At 40.1% G+C, this 21,148-nt stretch overlaps 1 protein-coding gene and 2 long non-coding RNA genes across 3 annotated transcripts in view; all 3 read right to left on the reverse strand.

The window, feature by feature from the left end:
• LOC105068757 (M1-specific T cell receptor alpha chain) overlaps positions 1 to 21,148 on the reverse strand; it is a 493,537-nt gene that overhangs the window by 285,667 nt on the left and 186,722 nt on the right. The gene's annotated exons all lie outside the window — the stretch shown is intronic.
• LOC141577934 (uncharacterized) lies at positions 10,210 to 13,459 on the reverse strand. Its single transcript, XR_012507588.1, has 4 exons — positions 12,497 to 13,459; positions 11,760 to 12,045; positions 11,560 to 11,673; positions 10,210 to 10,244 (listed from the first exon to the last, which is right to left on the reverse strand). It is a non-coding gene; the product is annotated as an uncharacterized LOC141577934 (long non-coding RNA).
• On the reverse strand, positions 13,489 to 14,045 carry LOC141577935 (uncharacterized). Its single transcript, XR_012507589.1, has 3 exons — positions 14,010 to 14,045; positions 13,690 to 13,792; positions 13,489 to 13,535 (listed from the first exon to the last, which is right to left on the reverse strand). It is a non-coding gene; the product is annotated as an uncharacterized LOC141577935 (long non-coding RNA).

Below are 21,148 nucleotides of genomic sequence, written 5' to 3' on the forward strand. Positions count from 1 at the left end.
GCCTGGCCTCCCATCTCCCCCTGGAGAGGTAAGAGCTGACACAGGGGCAAGGTGATGGCCATCCAAGCTGTTTCTCTCATCTCAACCACCTGCTAATGCCAAAGCTCTTGCCCCTCCCTTTAGTCTTGTGAGGAACTAGCCCCTGCTCCTGTTCGCCCCGCGAGAGATGCCCGTGGCCACGAGCCCAGGAACCAGTGTCGCCCCTTTGTTCTCTAACAGTCGGACTTGCTGAGCGTGAACTTCCACACCTGGCATGGTGACTGGGGATCCCTGGGCAAAGGAGCCACCTCTGGGGGTGGGGGTGGGGGTGTGTTTTTAGGGTTTTAATTTCTATTATTATCTATTGCCAGTGTGGTATAAAAGAGATCCTCCGGTATGTGTAGAAAGGAACTCTGAGTCAAAAGGAGCTACTGGGTAAGAGGAAAAAAGATATCTGCCAGTTGCTGAACACCAAGGATACAGCAGGCACTTACTTAACTGGAGGTTAAAGGCTATGTTTCATAACAGCTTATACAGTAGAGTTATTATCTCTAATTTCAAGAAACGGGAATCCCCAAAGCTTCAGCTGTTTTCCTACAACTAAATAGCTATTATATAGTTAGAGCAGAATTTTCGTGATCCAGTGTCTCCAAATTCCCATGATGTGTCTTGCAAAAAAAAAAAAAAAGAAAGAAAGAAAGAAAACATCAGTGTGGTTACGTGCGCCACAAGCTGCTTCCTCCCGCGGGCTGCTGTTTTTGTGCGGCTGCCCTATGCCGTGTTCTCTCTGTGCCCCTCAGAGTTCAGAGCACAGTGATACAGGGCAGCGTCTGCAAGCACCACCCTTCTGATGTACAGACTTGTTGTATTTGCTGTATTCTCCGAATAAAACCTCTCTGTGGCAAAACTGGCGTACCCTTTCCCGGAGTGTCTCCATCCTCTGTGGAGAATATATTCCGGTGCCTGGTTGGGATACTGTCGAAACCAGTAGAGATCAACAGGGCCCATAGATGAAGTATCATAATTACAAAGGAGGCTCACAGTCTTCCCCTCGGTTCCAGATACTTCTGTCTCCTGGGGCCTGATCCAGTCTGCTCTCCCAGGTCCTGCAACATAGAACACACACCAGCCAAGGGTCATTCTAGCTGCCTCATCCAGAAGGACAACTCGAGTCCGGGACCAGACTCAGTTACCTGGAAGAGCCAGAGCTAGAAGTGACGTGAAGACAAACTTAAGAGTCATCATTTCTCCTGGAGTCTTCAGTGATGAGCTTCCATTATTCAGTGGCTGCTTCAGAATGACAGTCTCATAATCAAGTCACTGGGAGGGGGTTTCTGGAGGATTCATGAGTCAGAAATGGGAGGAGCTCAACTGAATTAACTACAGAGAGTTTTTTTTTTTTTTTTTTTTGAAGGAACAGAAATATCTTCTTTTGCAGTGACTTTGAGAAACACCGGTTCTTTGAAATAATGTGAACTCTCCACATCTGTGTAGACTTACTTTTTCATGTTCATGAACACAAGTGAAATGGAAGGTGTAAATGCTAAAGAGTTAGCAGTGGGAATTTCTGTAGGTTGAGGTCATAGACGTTCCTTTAATTTGGGTTTTTCTTCTCCTAATGAAATCATTCATTATTAGTCTTGTTAATTAGAATTAGAGTATTTATTTTGGTAAGACGTTAGTCTTCTAAGATATAAATTCTATTGGTTCTTGTGGAGGAAACAGGAAAGAGTAAAAAAGAAACTGTCCAGCTGCCTTATTCCATCCAGGACAGCTAAGTATGATGAGTAAATTGTAAGCTCTCGATATTTTTGAATCTGTGACCAGCTGGGAGGATTTACTGTGTTCTTTGCATCTCAGGAGCCTTTTTGAAAAAACAAACAAACAAGCATATAAACAAAAATGTCTCCCACCAAAGTTTTCTTTTGAAAGTATAGATAGATCCATCAAAGTGAAAAAAAAAAGAAGAAGAAGAAGAGAAAAGAAAAAGGAAAAAAGAGAGGAGGTCACAGTCTGGAATAATAAACTTCCTTGAGTCCAGAAAGGGGAGAGGGGCACGTTTGGGCTGACTGATGGGTGGGAAGATCTGAGACCTATGTTTTAAGTGGCTTCAGTGCCTGGAATGCCACTGCAGGAAAGATCCCATTAGGTACAATGTAGTTACTGTAGTAAGACTAACTGATCCTAAATACCATTTATTGAATAGCTACTATATGCAGGAAGGTTGGGGATGGGTCTCAGGAGGCTTTCCTTTTGGTGGAGTCATTTGAGAGTCTTGGCCAGAATCCCTTTATGGCATCTCAGGAATTGGCTCAACTCCCTGAACTGGGCAGCATCGGGATTTGTCAGTACTCCCTCATGCAGCTCTGAACTAGTGCAAGGAGAAGTGCTCAAATTCTCCAAAGGATATTTTGGTCATGAGACATGCCTTTCCATCAGGGTCCCAGACGCATGTATTCTGAGATACAAACTCAGGGCCTTGGGAGCTTATAAAAATCTGCACTTTCGCTTATTTATTTATTTGTAATTTTTTTTAACCATTTTCAAGGAGGGGTAATTAGGTTTGTTTGTTTGTTTGTTTGTTTAATGGAAGTACTGAGGATTGAACCCAGGACCTCGTGCATGCTAAGCAGACACTCTACCACTGAGCTATACCCTCATCCCTCATTTATTTTTTGAGTATATCTCTTCAGGACTGTCTGGTGATATTATGAAGAGATGGGATATTCTGGATCCAGGTGTGTCAGTCAAGGACAAAAAGAGGCAGAAGGAGGGCCTTAAAAACCCTGTTGAATAAAAAACAATTTTTTAGGCAGAAGCTTAAAAAGAACAAACTAGTTGATTTACTAGTGACTAGCCTAAGAACACTTGAGGAACAGGGTTATGGCATTGTTCCATTTCTCTAACTTAATATTACCCTATAAACACTTTTTATGTAACTTTATAATCTTTATATTTTAGAGCTTTTTAATAAAACATACTCTAACAAGTTGATGGCTCCATCCTGTGGCTGAATATTTAAGCTGTTATAAAATTTTGCATATAACACCCCAAGTTTCATGTTTCTTGTTTTTTCTCTCAGTTAATTTTCTCCTTAGGAAGAATTCAGTGGGGTACATGGGACTCATGACTATTTACATAACCATCTGCAAAGGATGAAAACAATCTACTTCTACCCTGATGAGGTATAGCCAAGAATGATAGTGAGCTTGGCCAGGTCAAAGCCATGTCCCAGTGTGTCATAGATGGCATTGCATTGAGCCGATATGTGGGAAGTCTCATGAGATCCCTTCCCACCACGTGTGAAAGAAATATCTAAAATTATGAACTATTTTAAACAGATTGAAAAGCAGATCAAATAGTATAATAGACTTCTTTACCCACTATATGTATTTATAAATGTTAAACATTTGTCATAAGGTACAAGTATCTACGTATGACTGTGTATTTAATGCACTGGACACTGTCTCCAACAGGCATAGTGTATGGGAAAACTTGTGGTCACGTAGACTCTAAATTGCTGAGGGTGGGATGATTTTTACAGTGAATAACAAGAGTTCATATTGCAATTTTTATTTTCAATTCTAGCCTTGTACAAAACTTGAGGATTAAGGGTGGGGGAGGATAATAAGATAAAAATCCAGTTTATATACAGCCTTTGAGGAACACACCTCCTGCATTAAGCATGATCGTCTGCACAGAGATTAGTCATTTGACTCTTTCTAGCTCTTGTCTTCCTAGGACTTCAGATGAAAAAATGAATACATTCCCCTCCTTCTTCCTGTTGTTTCACTTTCTGGTATTTGCCTTAAAAATACCAGGGAGACTTACACAGGATTTCCCACCTTGATTTTGTAGCTTTAAGTAAATAAAAGCTGAGTTTACCTCCCATCTTCCCTTCCTGGCTTCTGGCTCTTGATGTAGAAAAGGAGGAAAGAAAAATGGGCAGAAGTGTGCGCAGGTTGAAAAATGGCAGGAACGTTCTATTGCATTTGACCCTATTTCTTCCTTGGAATGATTATTACCTGCTCCTTTCTTACACTGTCTCCTCATTTCCCGGGCGGTGCAATCTAAAATGTGCTCAACTGCAATGGATTTTCTTAACAAACTCACGAGCCCAGGTTGCATTTACCATCTGCATCCTCCTACAGAGACAGGGTATTAAAGCACTCCACTTACAAGCTAGTCTTTAAAATCAATTGTCAGGAGAAATAGGTCATTTTTTAACTTTAACACCTTCCCAATTTAAGGGATAGTCTACAATACTTCGAAGAGCTGGCAATCAGATATCTTATTTTAATGCCATGTCATTTGGTCACACATAGTTCTTGTTGTAATCCAGCTAAACTGTGCATGTCAGATAATAACCACACGATTCAGTTTCACTTTACAGGGATTTTAGTATTTAAAAGTGAATTATATTGTCTTTTTCTTTTCTATTTCTGAAAAAGTGCTTGATATTAAGCCCCTAGCAGGTAGTTTAAAAAAACAAAGAATGTTATAAAGCAGAAAAATAATAAACAGTGTTAAGCCCAGTACTCAAGGTCAACCAATACTGTGTTATTTTATTCACATGTTATTGATAACATATTATTTTATCCATACGTCAAACATGTGTTATTCTGGTGTTTTGTGTACTTTTCTGGTATGTAATTGTGGTCATACTGTGCATACATTTGTTTCTCTGTGATATTTAACATGGGGCATGTAATGGAGAAAGCATAGCCTTTGGAGTTGGATAGACTTGATTTCAAACTCTATTAGTTACTTTCTGGGAGGAGACCTTAATCTTTCTGAATTTGCATTCCCTGATCTGTTAACTGAGAGTAGGAACAATGAGCCATCAGAGTTACTGTGAAAATTCAATGAAGTAACATCTGCAAAGTACAAGGCATGTAGCATTTACTCTCAATAAACAGTTGTTTCCATTGCAAACTCTTTATAAATACAATATAGATGATTATATAATATTTCATTGAAAGAATACACCAAAACGTAACTAAGCTAAGTTTATGTTAGTTTTGCATAACTTAGTTTGGCTAACTCCTTTCTTTTGGGAGACTGCTTAAGGTACTAAGAGTTCAAATTAATGTGTAACATCTTGAGAAAATTCTACCACGTCGCTTTCATGAAGCACCTAGTATACGGAACAACCCCCAAATCAAGGGAGTAAGGAAGACTCCTGCAAACGGGGAAGAAAAATTTTTGTTTGACTCAAGCAATGATGCTTTCTGCTTCCCATTTTTTTGTTCTTTGCTAATAGGCCCAGCAAAAAAAGTTGCAGATGGAACTCTACCTGTAAATGTGTCTATTTAAGTGGAAGTAGAAAACCAAAAATAAAGCAAACTGTTCATCCATCCATGCTGTCAGGTAGAGACCATGATGGGTGGTGCACATACTAGGTGCTGGTGCAATCTTGGTAAAAGGGCTTTATTTCTACCACAGGGCATAATAGTGTGGTAATGGAGTTGGTATTATGAGTGATCCTCTGAAAATGTCAGTGATGCTGACTCTCATAGAAAAGTGCAGAGAAGGCAGTGAATGCGGTGATGTGACTCAGTCTGAGTTGGGACTCAGTAAGCCGCAGAAGTAATCGTCAACATGGACACAGGGATCTTGAGCAATAGTTGCTTTTTCTTACAGCTTGTTTTTGAGAGCATGCCCAGTTTAGCAAGTAACCCATCCAACAGTTGCAGGAGCCTCAGCTGCAGCATTTGGGTACAGGCTGCAGGTGACTAGTGAGCACAGTGCTTCCACAGCACAAAGGTAGGTGGCTGAGTCTTCGGGCTCGGTGGCTGTGATGTGCAGAGTCCTGAGAAGTTCTTTCTTGTCTAATGTGCCTCTTAATCTTCCTGACTTCTTCTCAATCCCAGTTGAAATTAGCACAAACAGAAATGCGAGACCTTTTTCTTCCTGCTTATACCAATACAGGCTTTGGAAGTTAGTCACTTTGTAGCTGCAGTTGAGAGTTGCACTGGTTCCCTCATGGACAACCAGAGATGGGGGGCTCTGTATCACCTTGTCATCACTGCTCACCCCTGTTTAGAAAAAAGCAACAAGTCAGCCACAGAACAAGTGATGTCAGATCAGATATTCTCAGATCATAATTATTCTCCATTAAAACCACAAGTGCTCCCAGATAAGTCAGAATGAATTCCACTTTTTCACCCTTGGTTTTCTGAAGATTAATCCTCAGGTTTTCCTGGTTGTCCCTCACCCTGTGTAGTAATGCTACTCACAGCTCAGTTGAAGCCAAAAGATGAGTAGTGAAGCTTGTGGCCACTTCTCCATCCTTCACTTCCTGGGTTGGCTTTCCTGGGCAAAAAGTGATTCACTGCCCTGAGCTTCTCCTTTTCTTTTTTGAACCGACACCCTCTTTCCCCAGCACACATGTGCATGCACACACACAAACACACACACACCCCCCATGAAAGCAAGATAGCAATTTGACTATTCAACCAACCAGAAAAAAAAGTATCACTTGGCTTTAATTCAAATTCCTCCCATCAATCACTCAGGGGAGTTATTCAAAATAGAGCACTGCCCTCTTGTGAGCTGGTGCAGAATAGCTGTAAACTTGAATGCACATGCTTTACCAGTGATGACAGATTCTTCCAAAATTGTGTCACCATGGAAAGACAGACCACCCAAAGCAACCATAGCCCCAAAAGTGGTTCTATGGCTCAGTGAAGGTGGAAGGGAGCAGTACACTGAGAAGTCAGAAAATGCTGTGGTGAAAGGCAGAAGCACTCTGTGGAGAGTTGCAATGGACCAAAAAGTAGGGAGAGAGGCCAAAGTTCTTTCCAAAAACTCCTTTGAAGACTCACTATTGATCTCATTATCCTGGAAGATATGACAGCCAGGAGAAAATAAACAAAAGATTTCTACTCCCAGGGTCTTCAAATATGGAAATTATTAAATGTGAAATATCTATGCATGCAACACTAGAAAGATAATAGGGGAAATTAACAATGAGCAAGGAATCAAGACTAGAAAACCTGACCAGGTAGATTTGATAAAGAATGAAGTATAATTTTTGTAAATGAAATAACATAGTTGTTGGATGTAATAGTTCAGAGGACTAGCCAAACAGCAGATTAAATAGAGCTGAAGAGATAATTAGTGAACTGAAAGATCGATGTGAATTATTGTGAATCCAGTATAGCATAGAATCTCTAGGATACTGACCTGATAATCTACCAGGATTTTTAAACCAGCAACCCAGATTATTTGTATAAACAGCCACATTTTAGAAACATTGTCAAATCAGAGAGATTTTAGAAGCAGTCAGGAAAAAAAGAGGTTATTGACTCTATTGAATGGCAATAACTCTGAGAGCACACTTCTCAAAATCAGCAATGGAAGCCATGATATACTGGAAAATAGCTTCAAGATGCTGTCAGAAAACAGCTATTAATCTAGAATTGTAAGTAAACTATCTTTCAAGAATGAGGTTGAAATTAAGACTGCAGAAGTTTATCTCCAATAGACCTTCAACTCTAAAGGAAGTATCTCAGGAAGGAGCAAAAAAAATCTCAGGAGGATCTGAGATGCAAGAAGGGACCGTAACATAGGGGAACTGGTAACATAGGGGTAATCTAAATAAATATTGGCAGCATAAAGCTGTATTAGTAATGTCTTTTCCTTTTAAAGTCAGTAACTAAAATATTGACCGATGATAGCATGTAAACCAGCAAAGTTTGATCTAAGTAACAGTATTTTAAGGTTTTTGAATTTTTCAGAAAGGAGGTTAAACTATAGGTTAACCTTAGATTTTAAGTAAGCATAGTAAAACTTCAAAAGTACACACTAAAGATTATTATTTTTTTTAAACATTTTTTATTGATTTATAATAATTTTACAATGTTGTGCTAAAGGATTATTTTTAAAAAGAGCATGTAACTTTCAAACCAATAGAGGGGGGAATTGAATGAACAAAACAAAACAAAACAACAACACTAATTGAATCACCTTCCCCACACACAAAAGGAAAAGAAAGGAGAAAACAAATATAAAGTACATGTTGTTAACATGGTGGAATCAAGTCCTAATTTATGAAAAATTCTGAAAAATGTAAATGGAACTAACACACCAATTAAAAAGTAGAGATTTTAAGACTGATACAAACCCAAGTCCAGACATACACTTGTTTGAAGAAACTAACTTAAACACGAGAGCTGGAAAGTTTGAAAATCAAAGGATGAAAAAAATATATGACAGGAAAACACTAACCAAAATAAACTTGGGAATCTATGTTGTAACTGATAAAGAAGGTCTTTAAATCATAATAAAAGGTTTAATTAATTCCAGCATGATGAAATGATTTTGAATTTCCATGCATTTAATAATATTGAATACATAAAGCAAAAATTGACAGCATTATAGAGAGAAATTAAAAAATTTACTCTTGCCCTGAGATCCCCACATGGCTCTGTCAATTACTGACAGGCCAAAGAGACAAAATGTCACTTACTATATAGAAAATCCAAATAAATTTGATTTAATTGACATATATGGAACTCTGCATCAAAAAATGAGATTATTTCTTCTCAAGCACACACATAATAAATTAACCAAATTTTGGGCTATAAAGCACATTTGCACAAATCTCAAAGAATCACTATAATAAAGATGTTATTCTTTGACAAACAAATAATACTGCTACATATTTCACGTGTGACCATGTAATTCAGGTTCTGTTAAAAATGTGACTTTATCCCAGAGGTGTATTTTGAATTATTTATGGATGAAATGACTAATGTTTAGGACTTACTTTATTTTTTGGTTTCGTTTTAAATTTTTATTTATTTGTTTTTAATTGAATAAATTTGATGTGTAACATTGTGTAAGTTTAAGGTATACAGTGTGTTACTTGACTACAACATTTATAGTAACATGAATGCCAGTGCAGCAGTATTTACCACATTACATAATTAGAGTACACTCCTGTTTTCTAAATTAATTATACCATTCATTAGCTCTCTACAGCTTATTTACTACTTGTTACAATGATTTCTATCCATTTTTAAGAGAAACATGTTAAATCTACTGTGATTGTGTACTGATCATTTCTCCTTATATTCTGACAAAATAAGTAAGTAAATCTATTATATACATTATTTATTTTTTCTACTTTACCTCAAGATTCTTTTTTTAAAACATTTTTTTACTGAGTTATAGTCATTGTACAATGTTGTGTCAAATTCCAGTGTAGAGCACAATTTTTCAGTTATACATGAACATACATATATTCATTGTCACTCTTTTTTTTGCTGTGAGCTACTACAAGATCTTGTATATATTTCCCTGTGCTATACAGTGTAATCTTGTTTATCTGTTCTACATATGCCTGCCAGTATCTACAAATTTTGAACTCCCAGTCTATGCCTTCCCACCCTCCCTCTCCCTTGGCAACCACAAGTTTGTATTCTATGTCTATGAGATGAGTCTGTTTCTGTTTTGTATTTATGTTCTTTTTTTTTTTTTTTTTAGATTCAACATATGAGCAATCTCATATGGTATTTTTCTTTCTCTTTCTGGCTTACTTCACTTAGAATGACATTATCCAGGAACATCCATGTTGCTGCAAATGGCTTATGTTGTCATTTTTATGGCTGAATAGTATTCCATTGTATAAATATTTCACATCTTCTTTATCCAGTCATCTGTTGATGGACATTTAGGCTGTTTCCATGTCTTGGCTATTGTAAATAGTGATGCTATGAACATTGGAGTGCAGGTGTCTTTTTGAAGTAGGTATTATATACGTTAAAAAGGAGTTGTGTTCATTAAGCAAAGAGCACATTCTTTGGGAGATAAAGCCTTGAATACATGAGTGTTTGCAGTAATGGGAGGGCAGGGGACGGGGGTTGCGTGCACAATCACGTTTCATGCCAAGGGCAGCAGGAGCTGGAGGCAGCACAGTGACTGGGGTCCCAGCTGGAAGTCTGAGTGCAGGCTGTAGGTGCCTGGGGAGTACTGTGCTGCCAGCACAGAGGTCGGTGCCTGCATCCTTAGGCTCAGAGGCTGAAATGCTCAGTACGCTGTCCTTTCTTGTTCCACCAAATGAGCAGTCAGTTTCCCATTTCTGGTCAATTCACCACCCTTATATAAGGTTATCAAGAGGACAGGACCTTCCCCAGCATCCTGCTTGTACCATAGCAAAATGTTGAGCATGCTTGAGGAACTGCAGTTCATGGAGACGTCCTCTCCTTCCTGGATGGGCACGGGCTGAGGACTCTGATTCAGATGTTGGCCATTCACACCTGTTTGGAGAGACAAAAGAAGGTATTCAAAAATCATTTTTTAGATCACCTTTCTCAGAGCTGTGATGGACACTGTATTCCCTAACTCCCTAGCCCTGCTTCTGGGCTTTTCCCTTTTCTCCCTCCCACCCTTTCTTTTCTCCTTCTGTTTCCTTCTTTTCATAGACCTGGTTAAAACCTCACTTCCTTCCCTCATAGAATTTCCACCCCTTCAGAATTCCCTGTGCAAGGCTCAGAAAACCCTCAATACTCACATCTCAGCTGCATCCATAAGATTATTAGTAAACCTTCAAGGAACATCCCCGTCACAAGGCTTTCAGCAAGAATTACTTCCTAAAAGAGTTATTGCTTCAAGAAGCTACTCTGGGCTTAGAGTAACACAATGAATACCATCATGATGTTAAAATATCTGTTCTGTGTATCTGCCAATCTGGAGGTTTCTCTAAATTTTGAGCTGTTCATATGAATAGAGGCACTGCCCCCTTGTGGCTAGTCACTAGATTGCTGTCCTTTCATGCTACTATTTGAGTTTTAAAAAAGAATTCTATTTCTCCCATTCATTTGATGAGCACTTATTAAGTACCTACTACCTGCTAGGGAAATACAGAGACATGAACAAGACAGACAGGAACCCTGCCCCTGGGCATCTTACAATTTCTCTTTGGAAAATCAGTAAAAGCTAAATGATTATCATGGTGAAATAAAGATATATATATTTTTTCTATTCCTTTTGAGAACCCACTGAAATGACAGTAAAAAATGTTTTAAAAGTTATGAACTCCAACAGGTGAGGGGTGACAGCAGGTGAGAGTTTTGGGAATTGAGAGTGACTAGACAAGTGGGAACTGGCCTAGCCAACTGAAGGAAGTTGAATCCTAAGAGCCCGTAGAGGGAAATGCTAAAAAAAAAAAAAAAAAAAAGATTTAAAATGTTGAATAAACATTACATAAAACCCAGCTTGGTTGTGATGTATTATGCTTTTATATAAGATGCTAATTCTTTTTGCCAATATTTTGTTTAGAAGTTTTGAATTTATGTTCATTGAATGAGGTTACCCTATAATTTAAAAAAATTCTCTATTAAAGTGTTACTGTCAAGATTATGCTGTCCTTGGGAGGAGGGAAGTAGCTCAGTGATCAGGTCCTGGATTCAGTCCCCAGTACTGCCATTAAAAAAAAAAATGATACTGTCCTTGTGCAATACTTCCTTTTTTTTTTTTTTAGTAAGTTTGGTGCACCACTTATGATAGGTTACGCTGTCATAATAACCAGCTCTAGAATCTCAGTGGCTTAAAGAAAGAGTTGTTTGTACCCACCTAGTTCATTTTGTATCAAGGTGATTCTCCAGGTCAGCTGCACTCCATGTGATGACCAATGTCCTCATGTCAGAACTTCTGTTAACAGTGTATCCATACACAATGAAAAAATCACTACAGTTCAAGAAAGCAGAGGTCAAAAGTTAAGCTAGACAGTTAGATGTCTCTATCATGAAATGACACATGCCATTTCTACTTACATTTCTTTGCCCAAAGGCCACATTGATCTTCAGGAGGCATGTGGTTCTCCTGCGTGGCTGGAAGGACAGGAGAATTGGACTTTGATGGACAGCCCTTGGGTGTCTGTAGTCAACCTTTGGACTTATCACTGGGAACCCATTTTCTCTCTTCTCCTTGTGCGGCAGACAAGTACTCCTTCCCCAGGGGTGACTTTAGGATCCCCTTTTCAGTCACTTCTTCCGATCAAAGGCAGGGTCTCTGACTGGCATTCTGTAGTCTTCCTCAGGCTCCTCATGGTCTGAAGATCTACCAAGAAAACAACCAGAAAACAAAGAAAGAAAAAAAACAAGTAAACTGCCTACTCCACACACTCAGTATACAATTATGGAACTGTCACTTGGTTACAACAAACAGGTTCTCTTGGGAAGAAGAAAGAATAGACACACAGTGTTGGTCTAAAGCAACTCTGTGGTGCCAGGAGGCACTGCTCCTGGCCCTTTGGACCCTGTGTTGAGGAGACTGATTGTACTCTGTGCAAAGACCTCCATTGCTCACTGTTGTTTTTTTTTTTTAATTATTATTGAAGTATAGTCAGTTTACAATGTTGTGTCAATTTCTGGTGTACAGCATAATGTTTTCGTCATACATATACATGCATATATTCGTTTCCATATTCTTTTTCATCGTAAGCTACTACAGGATAATTGAATACAGTTTTCTTAGCTCCACAGTAGAAATCTGCCATTTATCTACTCACCGTTTTTCAGTCTCTGACTTAGCTCTCAGGAATGTTCTTCTCCCATTATCTTCTTTGGCCATGTGTTAAGGACTATGCCTTCCTTTGGGAATAAATAGGTTTCTCAGCTCTTCTTTGCCTGAGTTTGTTAAAAGCTGAAGAATTTCAGTTGACCATCGAACAATGCAGGGCCTTGGCACCAATGCTCACACAGTCAAAAATCTGCATATAACTTATAGTCAGTCCTCTTTACCCACGGTTCCTCCATATCCAAAATTTTGTACCCCCAATTCAACCAACCACGGACTGTGTAGTGAGGTACTATTTACTATTGAAAAAAAATCCATGTATAAGTGGACCCACACATGGATTCAAACCCATGTTGTTCAAGGGTTAACTGCATTTTGAATCTCTAGTGATGAAAGTTCGTTTAGGCCACGCTGATTTGGTCATCCAGGCCTTTCGAAAGATTAGTTGCCTTCTTACCTATTTGATTCCAGTAAGAGTCACATATTTATATATTTACAAAATTTGTTTTTATAAAATGTACACATATAAAATATACAGATTAATAAAGTATATTCCTATATTTGCAAGATCTTTACAAATCAGCATGATGCCGGAAGAGGAAATGAATGGCTTTTACTGCAGTTTCAGATTTGATAATCTAACAATGAAGGAATTAGAAAACTGCTTCTGTTTTCCTGAAGTAAGTAGTTCGTTCCACACAGCTGTTTAGGACCACCTTGAAAAACGCTTTGTGATTTATTTTAACCCATGATACTAACATCATACCGGGGAATCTCAGAGACCAATGTTCTTTTATACACTGAGTTGAAATATGGGAACATTTTTCATAGAAGGAGTTTTACACCAGAAGTTCTCAGCTGTGCCACCGCAGTGCCTGCCTCCTTCCTGTCTGTGGTTCATGGGATTCTCCAAAGTCTCTGAGCAGGTGGCTGCCTTGGTGGAGCCCGAAGGTTTTTGATTAGCTTCTTCTGTCGTTTCTATTACCGTGGTAACGCCAGAGAGCACAGAAGTACTTTCCTGAGTCTGCCAGCTGTGAGGATGAGATGGTGAGGCTGATGGATTGCTTTGCCTTTTGGAAGTTCACAGAGTAGCGATCCCGCTTTGCGTTTGCCTTATCGTCATCCTGATAAATAAGGAAAGCCATCCCTCCGCTGGGACCCTGTTTGTACCAGTACAAAGTATACCTCAGCGCTGAGGCTTCATACGTGCAGTGCATGGTCACAGCTTGTCCTTCTTGTGCTGTTTCTGTGGTCTGAGTTTGGGTTACTTTCGCAGCCATCCCAGATCCTATGGAAAAATGAGAAGACAGGGTCGTTCCTCTGAAATGTCTCATGGGTCATGAGGGCTAGATTAATTTCAGACACAAAGACAAAGAAAAGGATCGCATGGTGTTTCATCTCGCCACCTCTCTCCCCCCTGCAGACCCCCGCCAGGCACAACTTGCACAGCCCCATCCCTGAGCTCTAAGAGGAAGCTGAGACCACACGTACAGGGCCACACGTACCGAAGCCAAAGGAGGCCACGAATGCCCACAGCAGGCCAGGCAGGAGCATGACAGGAGGTCTTGTCCGGCTGAGATTTCTCTCGTTCTCACTCCAGCGGAGACCGGCCCTTCTCTGAGTGCTGGGAGCAGAGTCCTGGGGCTTTCACACGTTTCTGCCCCCGAAACAGGAAGTAACGTTCGTAAGGAGGGTGTCACAGTCAGTCTATTCAGAGACTGGAACATCCACCCACTGCAAACCACTGTTGTGTTTTGATGTCTTTTCAGGGCAATACCTTTGAAAGATGGCATTGTATTCAGCAAGGTACAGGAATGAGTTTAATTATCTTTTTGCTATTGAGTTCTTGCTTAAAACCATTGTGATCAGAGACTATATTCCAAGTGATTGAAATCCTTTGAAATTGATTAAGCTGTGCTTTAAGATCCAGAATAGAGTCAACTTTGATAAATATTCCGTGTGCATTTGAAAATAATCTGTGTTTTGTTGTCTTGGGGTAAATTTGGTAAAGGATAGTAAATGTGTGTTGTAAATAAGAATATTTTCCCTGTGTTTTTACTGCAAGATGAGTGTTAATGCCTGCCACCAGGCTTGTGTATTTGTTCATTGACTTTTTAAATCAACAAATGATACTAGTTTAATTCTTCTGACTAACTCTACTGTTTCATGTTTGATACATTTTTTAAACATTTTTTAAAATGAGTTATAGTCATTTTACAATGTTGTGTCAAATTCCAGTGTAGAGCACAATTTTTCAGTTATACATGAACATACATATGTTCATTGTCACATTTTTTTTCCTGTTGTGCATGTTTGATACATTTTGAAGCTATGCTATTCAGCGCGTATAAAAACAGAATTGTGCTACCTTCTGGTAGATTGTAGATTTGATCATTTTGAGTATTGCTCTGTATCTGTCGTAACAGTTCCCAGTTTGATGTCTATTTTATCCCATATTAATGTAGCTAGTAGCTTTTTTTTTGATTAGGGAATCCAAAAGTCTTGCTATCCACATGCAAAAGAAAGAAATTGTCTCTTTTGACCTCCCACCACATTAAAGAATTAACCTGAAATGGAAATGGATCAATGACCTCAATGTACAAATTAAACCTATAAAAGTCTTAGAAGAAAACATAGGTGTAAGTCTTTATGACATTGGATTGGCAATGGCTTTTAAAACATGACATCAAAGCAGAAGTAACTAAAGAAAAAAATAGATGAATTATACTTTATCAAAATTCAAAGCTTTGAAAAATACTGCCTCAAACAATACTATCAAGAAAGTGAAAAAAAGAAGCCTCAGAAAGGGAGAAACTGTTTGTAACCCATGTATCTGTTAAGGGTTGAGTATACAGAATACATAAAGAATACTGGCAAGCTAACAATAAAGAGATGAATGACCCAAACTAAGTTTTAATTTTAACAGAATTTTAACAGGCTGCTGGGGACTGTAGGGATACATTAACATTACTTTCCTGTGTACTCTCTATATAGCTTCACTCTGTACCCTTTTGTATAATTTTAAATTTTATACCACATGTATTTATTATTTATCCAAAAATCCAAGAATAATATTTATTGAGTTTTTTTTCACTGTGAACCAACTAATTAGATGGTTGGAATTCCATGCCCCCACCCCCACCCAAGGGATGGGGAGAGGGGCTGGAGGTTGAGCCAATCACCAATGGCCAATGATGTAATCAGTTATGACTCTGTGATGAAGCCTCCCTAAAAGCCCCCAACACTGGGTTCATAGAGGTTCTTGCGTGGTGAACACATGGAGGTGATGGGAGAGTGGGACATGGAGACGGCATGGAAGCTCTGCAGCCCTCCTGCACACGTTGCCCTATGCATTCTTCCATCTGGTGGTTCCTGAGTCATATCCTTTTATAATAATACAGTGATCTCATGAGTAAAGTGCTTCTCTGACTTCTGTGAACTGCCCTACCAAATTAATTGAAATTGAGAAGGAGGTCGTGGGAACACCCGAGCTGTAGGTAGTCAGACAGAACAAGTAACAGACAAGTAGCAACCTGTACTTGCATCGTGAATTGGAGCGAGTTGTTGGAAACTCCAACTGGTTGGGACTGTAGTCTGAAGCGAGGGAAGGGGCGGGAGGAGGCAGGGTTGTAGGACTGAGCGCTAAGCTGTGGGATGTGTTATCTCCGGGTAGATAATGTCAGCATTGAGATGAACTGAAGGACCCAGCTGGTGTCCAGAAAATTGCTTGTTGTGTGGAAATTACCCCAACCACATGCTTGTTGGAATTGGGTCCAGGAACCCAAAAGGAACTATGTTCCCCAAAAGACTGAGTTGAGCAGGTATAAAAACTGAAATAATCAAGTATAATTTCTACATGCTGTCCTTCATATGTTGCTTTTCTATGACACACTGCATGGGGCAATAACAGAAATGTGATCGTTTCTGAGGAGTACGGGCTTTACACGTGGTCCTATGTGGTCCCTGCACCACCTGTGAGGGACTTCTTGCTGGAATGAATTCAACCACTTCCTTTCTAGAGCTTATCTTACACGCTTAACCACCAGCTGCTTACAAAAATGTCTGGGTAAGGTTTGAGAGTCTTCCCTGCAAATATGGAGAAAACATTTGCGTCTGGTTGTGTTCTGAGCGTTTTGTAAATTCCTCTTTCACATTTTTTTTTTTCTAGCAAGCTCCCTAGGATGACAGAAATATGTTGCAGGGTGTTCTAGTTCTGATGGTGATGTGATGAGCCTGATCATTTTTGTTGCTTTCAAGAATTTCACAAAAATTTGACCCTCTGTTACACTGGTTCCTCCCCTTGGGAGGACTTTTATGCCAACACAATCCATAACATCCAATCCTGGTGTCATCTGAACAGTCTAGTTCCAGAATCTCACACTCCTGCCTAGATATTATTGGCAGAATAGCATTTTGGGGGCATGCTGGCTATTGTAGACAGGACAAATAACAAGCTTGAGTCCCTGAGCTGAGTGGTAAGGAACTTGCCCAGAACTTCTAGAGCAGGAGTTAACTTTCAGTCAAGGCAGGAGTCAAATTCGGTTTCCTTTCGCCCTCCTTCTTATTTTCCTGGAATGTTTGTCACAGTTGGCCATTGTTCGTCTCTTCTGCCCCCAAACTCCCCGACATCCCCCCCAAGTCAAGACTATCCTTAGGCTCACCATTAGCAACAGTTGCTACCAAGGAAGACAGAGGCTATCAATGCCCATAATTTGTTGAGAAGCCATGTTGGCATCTCTGTCTCTAGGAAACTATTTCCTGCTCTGAGCCTGTTCAGTCTTCTTTGGTTTTGTATAAAGCTCCACCTAGAACTGTTGGAAGTGGGCGACACAGCTGTCTCTGGCTCTCAAAAGGGGCTTCCCAGGATGGGAGATGACTCAATTCCTGTCCTCAGGAAGCTGTCATCCTCTCCTGACTCTCCTAGCTTTAATCACACACTCCCAGGATAACTGCAACTCCAATATCACTATACTTGCAGAAGCGTCTCCATCCCTGGATTCCTGAAAATGTCCTGTTACCCTTGCACACTTGAAACACTTTCCCCTTTGTAGCTAAGAGAAAGTGAACAAGTCTCCTGTCTGAGCTACTAATTTTTTTTGTAACATTGAGCTCTGTCTGCTTTTGATTTTAGTCTTTTTTAAAGCTGCTTTATTGAGGCACACTTGACATCTAATACATTGCATATATTTAAAAGGTTCAATTAGATCATTCTGACAGGGGCATACAAGTGTGGAATCATTATCCAAATGAAGAGAAAGACCATATGCACCACCCAAAAGTTCCCTCGTGGACCTCCTTCATCATCTCTCCAGTATCCCTCCCACCACATCCCTCAAACCCTTATTCAGTCCCAGGTAATCACTAGCCTGCCTTCTCTTCTTGTAGATCAGGGTGCATTTCTCCAGTTTTATGTAAATAGAGTCATAGAGTATGTGCTTTCTCTTGCCTGGTTTCTTTCAGCACGTTTATTTTGAGATTCACCCACGTTGCTGTATTTCTCAGTCCTTTTAACTGCTGGGCAGCATTCCATTGTGTAGCTATCCCTCAGTTTATTTATGTATGCACTTGTTGATGGACTTTTGGGTTATTTCCAATTATTATTTTCGAGACTATTATGAACACTCATATATAAGTGTATGGATATAATCTTTTATGTCTTTTGGGCTAATACGTAGAGGTGGAATTGCTGGGTTATACGATGGGTGCATGGTTAATTTTTTAAGAAACAGTGAAACTGAGTGATCAGACCATGTACATTCCCAGCAGCAGCGTGTAAGTGCTCCAGGTGCTCCGAAACCGCACCCAGACTTGGGATGGTCAGGCATTGTAATGTGAGCCATCCTAGTAGGGATGTAGCGGTCTCTCATTGTTTAAATTTTCATTTCCCTCATGGTAATGATGCTGAGCATTTTTTCACGTGCTTATATACCAGACAGGGGCTTTCTTTGGTGAAGTATTCAAATATTTGGCCCATTTAAAAACTGAGTGTTTGCCTTCTTATTAAGTTGTGAGAGATTTGTATATTCTAGATACAGGTCTTTTGTGAGGTATATATTTTGCAAAGATTTTCTTCTGGTCTGTGGCATTCGTTTCTATTTTTTCTACCAGTGTCTTTTAAAGAGCAAGCAATTTTAATATTATGAAGTTCAGTGTATTGATTTTTCAAAAAATACCCCCACACTTTATTGAGGCACGAGTGCCATACGAAATGCTGTACATATATAATGTATTCAAGCTGATAACTTGAAAGAAAAGTATGCTATGACCCTGAGCAATGCCATAAACATATTGATCACTTCCGAAGTTTTTTCCTGCTCTAATTTAAAATTATTATTTTTGATTTCTGGTGATAAGAACTAACATAACATATACTCTCTTAAAAAATTTAAAGTATACAATACAATGTCGTTAACTGTAGGCACAATGTGTACAGTAGATCTCCAGGGTTTATGAATTTACTCATCTTGCATAACTGAAACTTTCTACCCTTTGACCAATATCTCCTAGATCTTCTAGCAATGGATTTTCTCAATCTGAGTTTATATGGAAATGTCTTTTTTTAACTTCTGAAGGGAACATTCCCCTAGAATCTTCTAAAATGTGTGTATCACTTAGAAGACTGTCACAGGTGCTGAGATGAGGATGGGCACGAGTTTCCTTGCAAGCATTTTAGTTCCTTCTATAATGTAAGCTCTCCTTTTTCATCCTCTTTGCTCCTTTCATTCTTTCCTTCTGGATGGCCTCGCTGTCTTCTCTTTCCTTTTTCCTTTTTTCTCCTTTTCTTTTCTTCTTCTCTTTGGCTTCTGCTCATTCTTGTGCAGTGCACCCTTTACATGGCTGCTGCTGCTTCCCTTCCTCACCAAGGACATATTGCGCAGGTGCAGCCCTGTCTGTCCCAGTGTGCCTCTCTCAGGGCACAGTAGTACACAGCGCTTTCTCTCAGGGTGACCTGGGGCAGGACCAAGCTGCTGGACTTTCTGTCTATTGCGATGCTCAGAGAGGCCATGTTGTTGGTCACGTTGTTTTTCAGACCGTGAATCAGGTACTCGGGACCCTGGTGAGGAATCTGTCGATACCAATATATGTACTCATTTCCACTGATTGTGGCGTGGTCACAGGGCAAGGCCACAGGCTCTTCCTCAGTGCTCTCCACTGAAGTGGGCTGTGTGGTCTTAGCGTCTCCCAGTGTGCCTGGGGAGTTGAGAAATAGTAGATTATCTCTGGAACCACAAATCTGGTGCACCCAAAAGGCAGGTTCCTAAACACTCCCAGAACTCCCCTCTTCAGCCCTACCCCGTACCTGAATATTTTTCTGTGTTGAATAGGACATGCAAAATATTGCCGGTGGTTATTATTGAGCTAACCAGTGCCACAAGGCCAAATATAAATTGCTGTCTTTCACAACCCTTGAACCCCTAAAACTCCTTATAGCCTGAGAGCTGCGAGGCTCAAGAGATCTTCTGTAGGTAGTGGATGTGATCAGCCTCTCACAATGATGATCATACTGTCTAGAGAAACACATAGACATCTAGAAACACACAGATGCAAATTCTTTCCCACAGCCTGGTGAAGCACAGTGGGAGAAGGGAAAGCAGCAGTCACCCGTCCTTTGTCTTTAGCCACGAAAGTCATTCTCTCTTAGGTCCAGATCACTTACCCAAAGTCAGGGAAAAGCTATCCGTGGCAGCAGTCTCATAGTTCAAGTCCCAGGTCTCAGAGCTCAGGATCTGTGTCCGGTCCTAGGTTGGGGGAGGTCCTGAGTACCAAAACAGCAGCCACGCACCCAGCCCCACCCCAGGCAGCTTTCAGCGTGGGTGTTCCTCAGCCACGTGTCAGCTAGAGTCAGAGCAGTCTCTGGCTTGGGTCTACTCCCACCCGCAGGATTAAACATTAATCTAAAAAGAGGATAAGAACGTTTAACCAACATCTAATCCCAATTCAGAAGGTTTACACTGAGATTATTTTCAAGGTTCAAACTGAAATAGGCTATATCTGCGTGAGTCTGGTTGAGTACAATCACCCACAAAGAGATTATCCACCCCTCACTTGTGGGACAAGGGACAACCCGCCCCATTGGTGGTCTGATGCTCCACTGAGCTGGTCTGACATGTCTTTTCATCCAGGAAACCTAGGTAACACCCTGGGCTCTACTGGGAAGAGATCTCTGTCTATTCCCAGCCAGGGCAAATAAGTCTCAGGAGCAGCAATATATAATTCAACTTCAAAACCTAGAAACTTCTTTGTGGTCTAAAAAAAAATTACCATAAACTGAGTTAGAACTCAAATGACACCGTAGAAGAAAATATTTGCAACAAATATGACAAAATCAACTTTATAGTTGTGTAATATCACTGCTCTCAGTCTGATGGGAAACGATAAAATTACAGTCTGGCCTGAAAGCCAAGTCACCTGGTAATCAGGTGTCCTGCATCAGCTCCCGGAATGATGCCCTAAGCGTTTTCCAGGTGGACATGGTTGGATGCTTCTGGTCTTGATACAGGAACTGATGACTGAGTGGTACTTACTCTTATTCCACGGAACCCTTTTTAACACAATTTCTCATCTCCTTGCTCATGCCCAGGAGTGTTATGCAGGCACTGAGGACTAAGGAGTAAAGAAGAAAAGGACGAGATGGGAAAAGAAG

Source organism: Camelus bactrianus, chromosome 6 (genome assembly GCF_048773025.1).
Source record: "Camelus bactrianus isolate YW-2024 breed Bactrian camel chromosome 6, ASM4877302v1, whole genome shotgun sequence".
NCBI lineage: Eukaryota > Metazoa > Chordata > Mammalia > Artiodactyla > Camelidae > Camelus > Camelus bactrianus.